Source organism: Schistocerca gregaria, unplaced genomic scaffold (genome assembly GCF_023897955.1).
Source record: "Schistocerca gregaria isolate iqSchGreg1 unplaced genomic scaffold, iqSchGreg1.2 ptg001059l, whole genome shotgun sequence".
Classification (NCBI taxonomy): Eukaryota; Metazoa; Arthropoda; class Insecta; order Orthoptera; family Acrididae; genus Schistocerca; species Schistocerca gregaria.
Window position 1 is genome coordinate 37,501 of NW_026062405.1, and position 7,500 is coordinate 45,000.

The 7,500-nt window shown below is 53.0% G+C and overlaps 3 non-coding genes across 3 annotated transcripts in view; all 3 read right to left on the bottom strand.

Annotated features, from left to right (window-relative positions):
- Positions 1-207, bottom strand: part of LOC126327762 (large subunit ribosomal RNA) — a 4,222-nt gene extending 4,015 nt beyond the window's left edge. The window contains exon 1 of the ribosomal RNA XR_007561449.1: positions 1-207. This exon is cut by the window's left edge and continues 4,015 nt beyond it. This is a non-coding gene — a ribosomal RNA (large subunit ribosomal RNA).
- Positions 208-395: 188 nt separating this feature from the next.
- On the bottom strand, positions 396-550 carry LOC126327805 (5.8S ribosomal RNA). Its single transcript, XR_007561487.1, has one exon. It is a non-coding gene; the product is annotated as a 5.8S ribosomal RNA (ribosomal RNA).
- Positions 551-915: 365 nt separating this feature from the next.
- Positions 916-2,808, bottom strand: LOC126327812 (small subunit ribosomal RNA). Its single transcript, XR_007561493.1, has one exon. It is a non-coding gene; the product is annotated as a small subunit ribosomal RNA (ribosomal RNA).
- Between the last annotated feature and the right edge of the window lie 4,692 nt (positions 2,809-7,500).

Genomic DNA, 7,500 nt, shown 5'->3' on the forward strand with positions numbered 1-7,500 from the left:
TTCAAGTTGGACTTGGGCTCGGCGCGAGGCGTCGGGGTAGTGGACCCTCCCAAACACCACATGCCACGACAGGCGGCAGCCTGCGGGGTTCGGTGCTGGACTCTTCCCTGTTCGCTCGCCGCTACTGGGGGAATCCTTGTTAGTTTCTTTTCCTCCGCTTAGTAATATGCTTAAATTCAGCGGGTAGTCTCGCCTGCTCTGAGGTCGTTGTACGAGGTGTCGCACGCCACACCGCCAGCCGGCTGTGCACGCTACCGAGAAAGTACCGGTATGCGAACCGCCAGGCGACGGGCGCGCATCGCACGTTTAAGGAGACGCGGCCGGCCACACAGGCGACCACGACACTCCCACGTCTCCGAAGCGGGACAAACGCCGCGCGCTTCAGTATACGTAGCCGACCCTCAGCCAGACGTGGCCCGGGAACGGAATCCATGGACCGCAATGTGCGTTCGAAACGTCGATGTTCATGTGTCCTGCAGTTCACATGTCGACGCGCAATTTGCTGCGTTCTTCATCGACCCACGAGCCGAGTGATCCACCGTCCTGGGTGATCTTTTCCTTTTCAGTCTCCCACTGTCTCTTTCAAGACAGTAGCATTTGCGGGACTGAGGCGTCTGACGGCCCCTGTTCCACTATTTTTTTTGTGTCCAACGGCCTCACAGCCGATGGGCGTCGTACGGCTCCACACCGGAGCGGACAGGCACTCGGGCGAACGTCATTCAAAACCGGCGCCAGGCGCCAGGTACCGCAGGCCAGCCGCTCCAGAGCTTCAGCGCTCGTACCACACAACAACAACAACACTTCCGCTAGTTTTGAGAGGCACGCGTGGTTCCGCATGCGGCGCACGGCCACTGCCGTACAGGTAGCGTGTTGCGCGACACGACACGCACATCGAAAGACATGCAGTCTAGTCGGTAATGATCCTTCCGCAGGTTCACCTACGGAAACCTTGTTACGACTTTTACTTCCTCTAAATGATCAAGTTTGGTCATCTTTCCGGTAGCATCGGCAACGACAGAGTCGATGCCGCGTACCAGTCCGAAGACCTCACTAAATCATTCAATCGGTAGTAGCGACGGGCGGTGTGTACAAAGGGCAGGGACGTAATCAACGCGAGCTTATGACTCGCGCTTACTGGGAATTCCTCGTTCATGGGGAACAATTGCAAGCCCCAATCCCTAGCACGAAGGAGGTTCAGCGGGTTACCCCGACCTTTCGGCCTAGGAAGACACGCTGATTCCTTCAGTGTAGCGCGCGTGCGGCCCAGAACATCTAAGGGCATCACAGACCTGTTATTGCTCAATCTCGTGCGGCTAGAAGCCGCCTGTCCCTCTAAGAAGAAAAGTAATCGCTGACAGCACGAAGGATGTCACGCGACTAGTTAGCAGGCTAGAGTCTCGTTCGTTATCGGAATTAACCAGACAAATCGCTCCACCAACTAAGAACGGCCATGCACCACCACCCACCGAATCAAGAAAGAGCTATCAATCTGTCAATCCTTCCGGTGTCCGGGCCTGGTGAGGTTTCCCGTGTTGAGTCAAATTAAGCCGCAGGCTCCACTCCTGGTGGTGCCCTTCCGTCAATTCCTTTAAGTTTCAGCTTTGCAACCATACTTCCCCCGGAACCCAAAAGCTTTGGTTTCCCGGAGGCTGCCCGCCGAGTCATCGGAGGAACTGCGGCGGATCGCTGGCTGGCATCGTTTATGGTTAGAACTAGGGCGGTATCTGATCGCCTTCGAACCTCTAACTTTCGTTCTTGATTAATGAAAACATACTTGGCAAATGCTTTCGCTTCTGTTCGTCTTGCGACGATCCAAGAATTTCACCTCTAACGTCGCAATACGAATGCCCCCGCCTGTCCCTATTAATCATTACCTCGGGTTCCGAAAACCAACAAAATAGAACCGAGGTCCTATTCCATTATTCCATGCACACAGTATTCAGGCGGGCTTGCCTGCTTTAAGCACTCTAATTTGTTCAAAGTAAACGTGCCGGCCCACCGAGACACTCAACAAAGAGCACCCTGGTAGGATTTAAACGGGGTCCGCCTCGGGACGCGAAAGCACCCCTTCGGCTCGCCCCACCGGCAGGACGTCCCACGATACATGCCAGTTAAACACCGACGGGCGGTGAACCAACAGCGTGGGACACAAATCCAACTACGAGCTTTTTAACCGCAACAACTTTAATATACGCTATTGGAGCTGGAATTACCGCGGCTGCTGGCACCAGACTTGCCCTCCAATAGATACTCGTTAAAGGATTTAAAGTGTACTCATTCCGATTACGGGGCCTCGGATGAGTCCCGTATCGTTATTTTTCGTCACTACCTCCCCGTGCCGGGAGTGGGTAATTTGCGCGCCTGCTGCCTTCCTTGGATGTGGTAGCCGTTTCTCAGGCTCCCTCTCCGGAATCGAACCCTGATTCCCCGTTACCCGTTACAACCATGGTAGGCGCAGAACCTACCATCGACAGTTGATAAGGCAGACATTTGAAAGATGCGTCGCCGGTACGAGGACCGTGCGATCAGCCCAAAGTTATTCAGAGTCACCAAGGCAAACGGACCAGACAAGCCAATCCGATTGGTTTTGATCTAATAAAAGCGTCCCTTCCATCTCTGGTCGGGACTCTGTTTGCATGTATTAGCTCTAGAATTACCACAGTTATCCAAGTAACGTGGGTACGATCTAAGGAACCATAACTGATTTAATGAGCCATTCGCGGTTTCACCTTAATGCGGCTTGTACTGAGACATGCATGGCTTAATCTTTGAGACAAGCATATGACTACTGGCAGGATCAACCAGGGAGCTGCGTCAACTAGAGCTGAGCAGCCGGCCGCCCGGGAGTGTGTCCCGGGGGCCCGCGCGAACACGCAAGCGTCCGCTCAATTATTCTGCAAACAGGAGGAGGCCGAGCTCCCCTGCACGATACACCTCGAAACCCTCTCAGGTCCCGGCGGCGCGCAGCGCCGTCCTAGGTACTTGGTCGGTTTCGAGAGAGGCGCAATCACCCGGAGTTAGGCGAGTAGACGGTTTTAGTGCAAACACCCTTGCTCCCAACTGAGCTTGCCGCTGCCGACAGAGGCCCGGGAGCGTGCTGTCGTGGCATTGCCGGCGGGAGACAACACGCGCCACCTATGGTGACCGGCAGCTCCAACGCCAGCGCCACACAAGGGCAAAGCCCCACTTGGGTGCAGAAGCGAACTCTCCCAGCACAGCGCACGCGCCAACACGTCCGCACAACTGCGATACAAACCACCTGCGAGAACCGCTGGGGCGACCGAGCAGCAGACGGCGTCGCGGCGCCGAGTGCCAGGCGGCGGCGCATCCTCAACGCACACAGTCCTCAATCAGACCAGCACACTGCAGATGTCCACCGCGCTTCGCACCGGGCTCGGCTGAACCAACTTTGGCCGCCAGGCGCCGCGTGCAGGGTGCGCCGCAGCGTAGCTGCGCCGCCTGCCGGGCCCGTCTGCTGGCGCTCCTGCCACTCGGCGCCCCCCACCAGCCGGCTGTTGCGCGTGCGCCCACGCAGCGCGCGGCCAACACGCCGGGCGGCCCCCCTTCACCGGCCGGGAACAGTCCCACCAAGCCACCGCCGCGTATCGCTTCATACCCACATGGGCCTAGTCACGTGTGTGGATGTGGCGGGTACCGCTGAAACAACCGGTTAATAGCTGTACCGATCGTCGCCATTACAGATTCATCTCCAGCGTGAACAACCGCTCAACAACGGATTTCCAGTTCATTTGCGTATCTTGGGCAGTAAACGTAGATGTCCACCTACATTTGCGAATTCAACAATTCTTGCATGCCAGGATGTCATGTGTCACGACACGCTACATCAGACCACATACACACTGCGACATGTGCAGAAGAGAACACGTGGAAGGTGGCCCGCGCACGTATGCGATGTCCCTTCCGCGATCCACTGTCAACCGGCATCTGCGGCATGTCCCAGATATGGAACGCGGTCCACCAGGGTAGCACTTTGTGTGAGGCAATACGACAAAGTCGGAATACACGCGTCACTACATCAGACGGCTCACGCTGACCTGACCTGACCTGACCTGACCTGACTCACCGCACCACCACACCCAGCGACCCAGGGTGACATACAATGCGTTCGTACGTTCCTCCCACACGCCTCTACGGCGTACCACAGTGCAACCTAGCTGTTATTGGGAGACGAGACAAGTAGCATCGAGCACAACATAATTGAGATTCGACACCGTTGGGCACAGCCAGCGTACGGTCACACGTATCACACTACTTCACTCTGTACGTAACGACCGATGATCGGTACAGCGTGTGGGTTACGCGTACGACATCAGCGGACAATGGACACAGACCATACCACGACGTACACTGAGGGCGTCGACATCTGAATGCAACTGAACAGCTGCGAGGCTCATTTAACACTCAAACGCCAGACCGACCAGCTTGAGAGGACAGAGACACAAAGAGAGGGACAGAGGGAGGGGGGGGGGCCGATATAGTCCTATTGCAGTACAATTGACAGTGGATAGCGGGAATATGTGGAAAGTAAGCAACACTCGCAAGACATCTACATGAGGATAACAACGACACCAGAGATTCCGAGCAGTGAACTATGTTAGGCAAAGGGACAACGTGGGTTAGGTTAAGGGACAACGTGGGTTAGGTTAAGGGACAACGTGGGTTAGGTTAAGGGACAACGTGGGTTAGGTTAAGGGACAACGTGGGTTAGGTTAAGGGACAACGTGGGTTAGGTTAAGGGACAACGTGGGTTAGGTTAAGGGACAACGTGGGTTAGGTTAAGGGACAACGTGGGTTAGGTTAAGGGACAACGTGGGTTAGGTTAAGGGACAACGTGGGTTAGGTTAAGGGACAACGTGGGTTAGGTTAAGGGACAACGTGGGTTAGGTTAAGGGACAACGTGGGTTAGGTTAAGGGACAACGTGGGTTAGGTTAAGGGACAACGTGGGTTAGGTTAAGGGACAACGTGGGTTAGGTTAAGGGACAACGTGGGTTAGGTTAAGGGACAACGTGGGTTAGGTTAAGGGACAACGTGGGTTAGGTTAAGGGACAACGTGGGTTAGGTTAAGGGACAACGTGGGTTAGGTTAAGGGACAACTTGAGTTAGGTTAAGGGGCAACTTGAGTTAGGTTAAGGGGCAACTTGAGTTAGGTTAAGGGGCAAATTGAGTTAGGTTAAGGGACAACTTGAGTTAGGTTAAGGGACAACTTGAGTTAGGTTAAGGGACAACTTGAGTTAGGTTAAGGGACAACTTGAGTTAGGTTAAGGGACAACTTGAGTTAGGTTAAGGGGCAACTTGAGTTAGGTTAAGGGGCAACTTGAGTTAGGTTAAGGGGCAACTTGAGTTAGGTTAAGGGGCAACTTGAGTTAGGTTAAGGGGCAACTTGAGTTAGGTTAAGGGGCAACTTGAGTTAGGTTAAGGGGCAACTTGAGTTAGGTTAAGGGGCAACTTGAGTTAGGTTAAGGGGCAACTTGAGTTAGGTTAAGGGGCAACTTGAGTTAGGTTAAGGGGCAACTTGAGTTAGGTTAAGGGGCAAATTGAGTTAGGTTAAGGGGCAAATTGAGTTAGGTTAAGGGGCAAATTGAGTTAGGTTAAGGGGCAAATTGAGTTAGGTTAAGGGGCAAATTGAGTTAGGTTAAGGGGCAAATTGAGTTAGGTTAAGGGGCAAATTGAGTTAGGTTAAGGGGCAAATTGAGTTAGGTTAAGGGGCAAATTGAGTTAGGTTAAGGGGCAAATTGAGTTAGGTTAAGGGGCAAATTGAGTTAGGTTAAGGGGCAAATTGAGTTAGGTTAAGGGGCAAATTGAGTTAGGTTAAGGGGCAAATTGAGTTAGGTTAAGGGGCAAATTGAGTTAGGTTAAGGGGCAAATTGAGTTAGGTTAAGGGGCAAATTGAGTTAGGTTAAGGGGCAAATTGAGTTAGGTTAAGGGGCAAATTGAGTTAGGTTAAGGGGCAAATTGAGTTAGGTTAAGGGATAATCTGGTACAACCACAGTTAGGTTAAGCGATAATCTGGTACATCCACAGTTAGGTTAAGCGATAATCTGGTACAGCCACAGTTAGGTTAAGCGATAATCTGGTACAGCCACAGTTAGGTTAAGCGATAATCTGGTACAGCCACAGTTAGGTTAAGCGATAATCTGGTACAGCCACAGTTAGGTTAAGCGATAATCTGGTACAGCCACAGTTAGGTTAAGCGATAATCTGGTACAGCCACAGTTAGGTTAAGCGATAATCTGGTACAGCCACAGTTAGGTTAAGCGATAATCTGGTACAGCCACAGTTAGGTTAAGCGATAATCTGGTACAGCCACAGTTAGGTTAAGCGATAATCTGGTACAGCCACAGTTAGGTTAAGCGATAATCTGGTACAGCCACAGTTAGGTTAAGCGATAATCTGGTACAGCCACAGTTAGGTTAAGCGATAATCTGGTACAGCCACAGTTAGGTTAAGCGATAATCTGGTACATCCACAGTTAGGTTAAGCGATAATCTTGGTTAAATTCGGTATTGTGTGGGAAGGGGGCAGAGAGAGTGGGGGGGGGGGGGTGGATAGTGGTGGCAGTACGCGGATGCCTGAGTCACCGTCAGATATGTCACGTCGGTGCGATGCTTGTAGCAAGAGGCTGGCGGGTCTGTGTCTCTCTCACTTCTGCAATTTTTCATGTGGTATAACACGAGGGCGGGGGGTGATATTTGGTGCCCGTCTGTGTAGGATGTGTGTTGGTGGTGTTGGTTTATCTGAGCAATGGTAGTTGTCGGAGGAGTGGGGTATTGTGCTTTTATAGGTGGACCTACTGCTCTGGTTATCATAGTGTCGACGGTGCAATGTGGCAGAGAGGATGCACTCGACATTGTCGCATTCCAGATGTTTACGTATTGTGTGTCTCCGTTGCAGGCCGAGAGTGGTGCATGTTCGAGTGTCTGGCTGACGTGCGATTCACGTTGTGTGCCCAGTCTTACAGCACGTATAGGGACATTCGCATAAATCATCTATATGTGGCCTTGCATCATTTACTAAGCAGTGCCGTGAGACGACCGAACTATTAGGAAAGTACTGATGTACCGCATAATGTTTACCTTCCACCACACGGCGAGTATCGACTCTGCCCAGCGTTGCCACCGCAGGCAGCGGTCACCGTCACCATTGTGCGGCGGAACGGAACATCTATATCCTCAGAGGAGCACTCTTTGCCGCCGGGCGTCAGGTCTCGCGGCCTGCCGGCCAGCGCCCACGACGAACTTACTGCATGTATAGGGACAGCGGGAATTTGGCATACTTGATATAACTCTTCATGAGACGCAAGATATAGGGGTGGATTGCAACTTACGACTGCGAGAAAAGTCCGCCGTTCATCCGCCGGAGTTGCGATTTCGGCGGGGCACGTACGGTCGCGGGTGGAGCACTTGGTGCGGCGTACGCACCCGGGTTGCGGCTCCTGCGCTGGAGGGGGGTGCAGGTTTTGTGTGGGTGGGCTCGGCAAA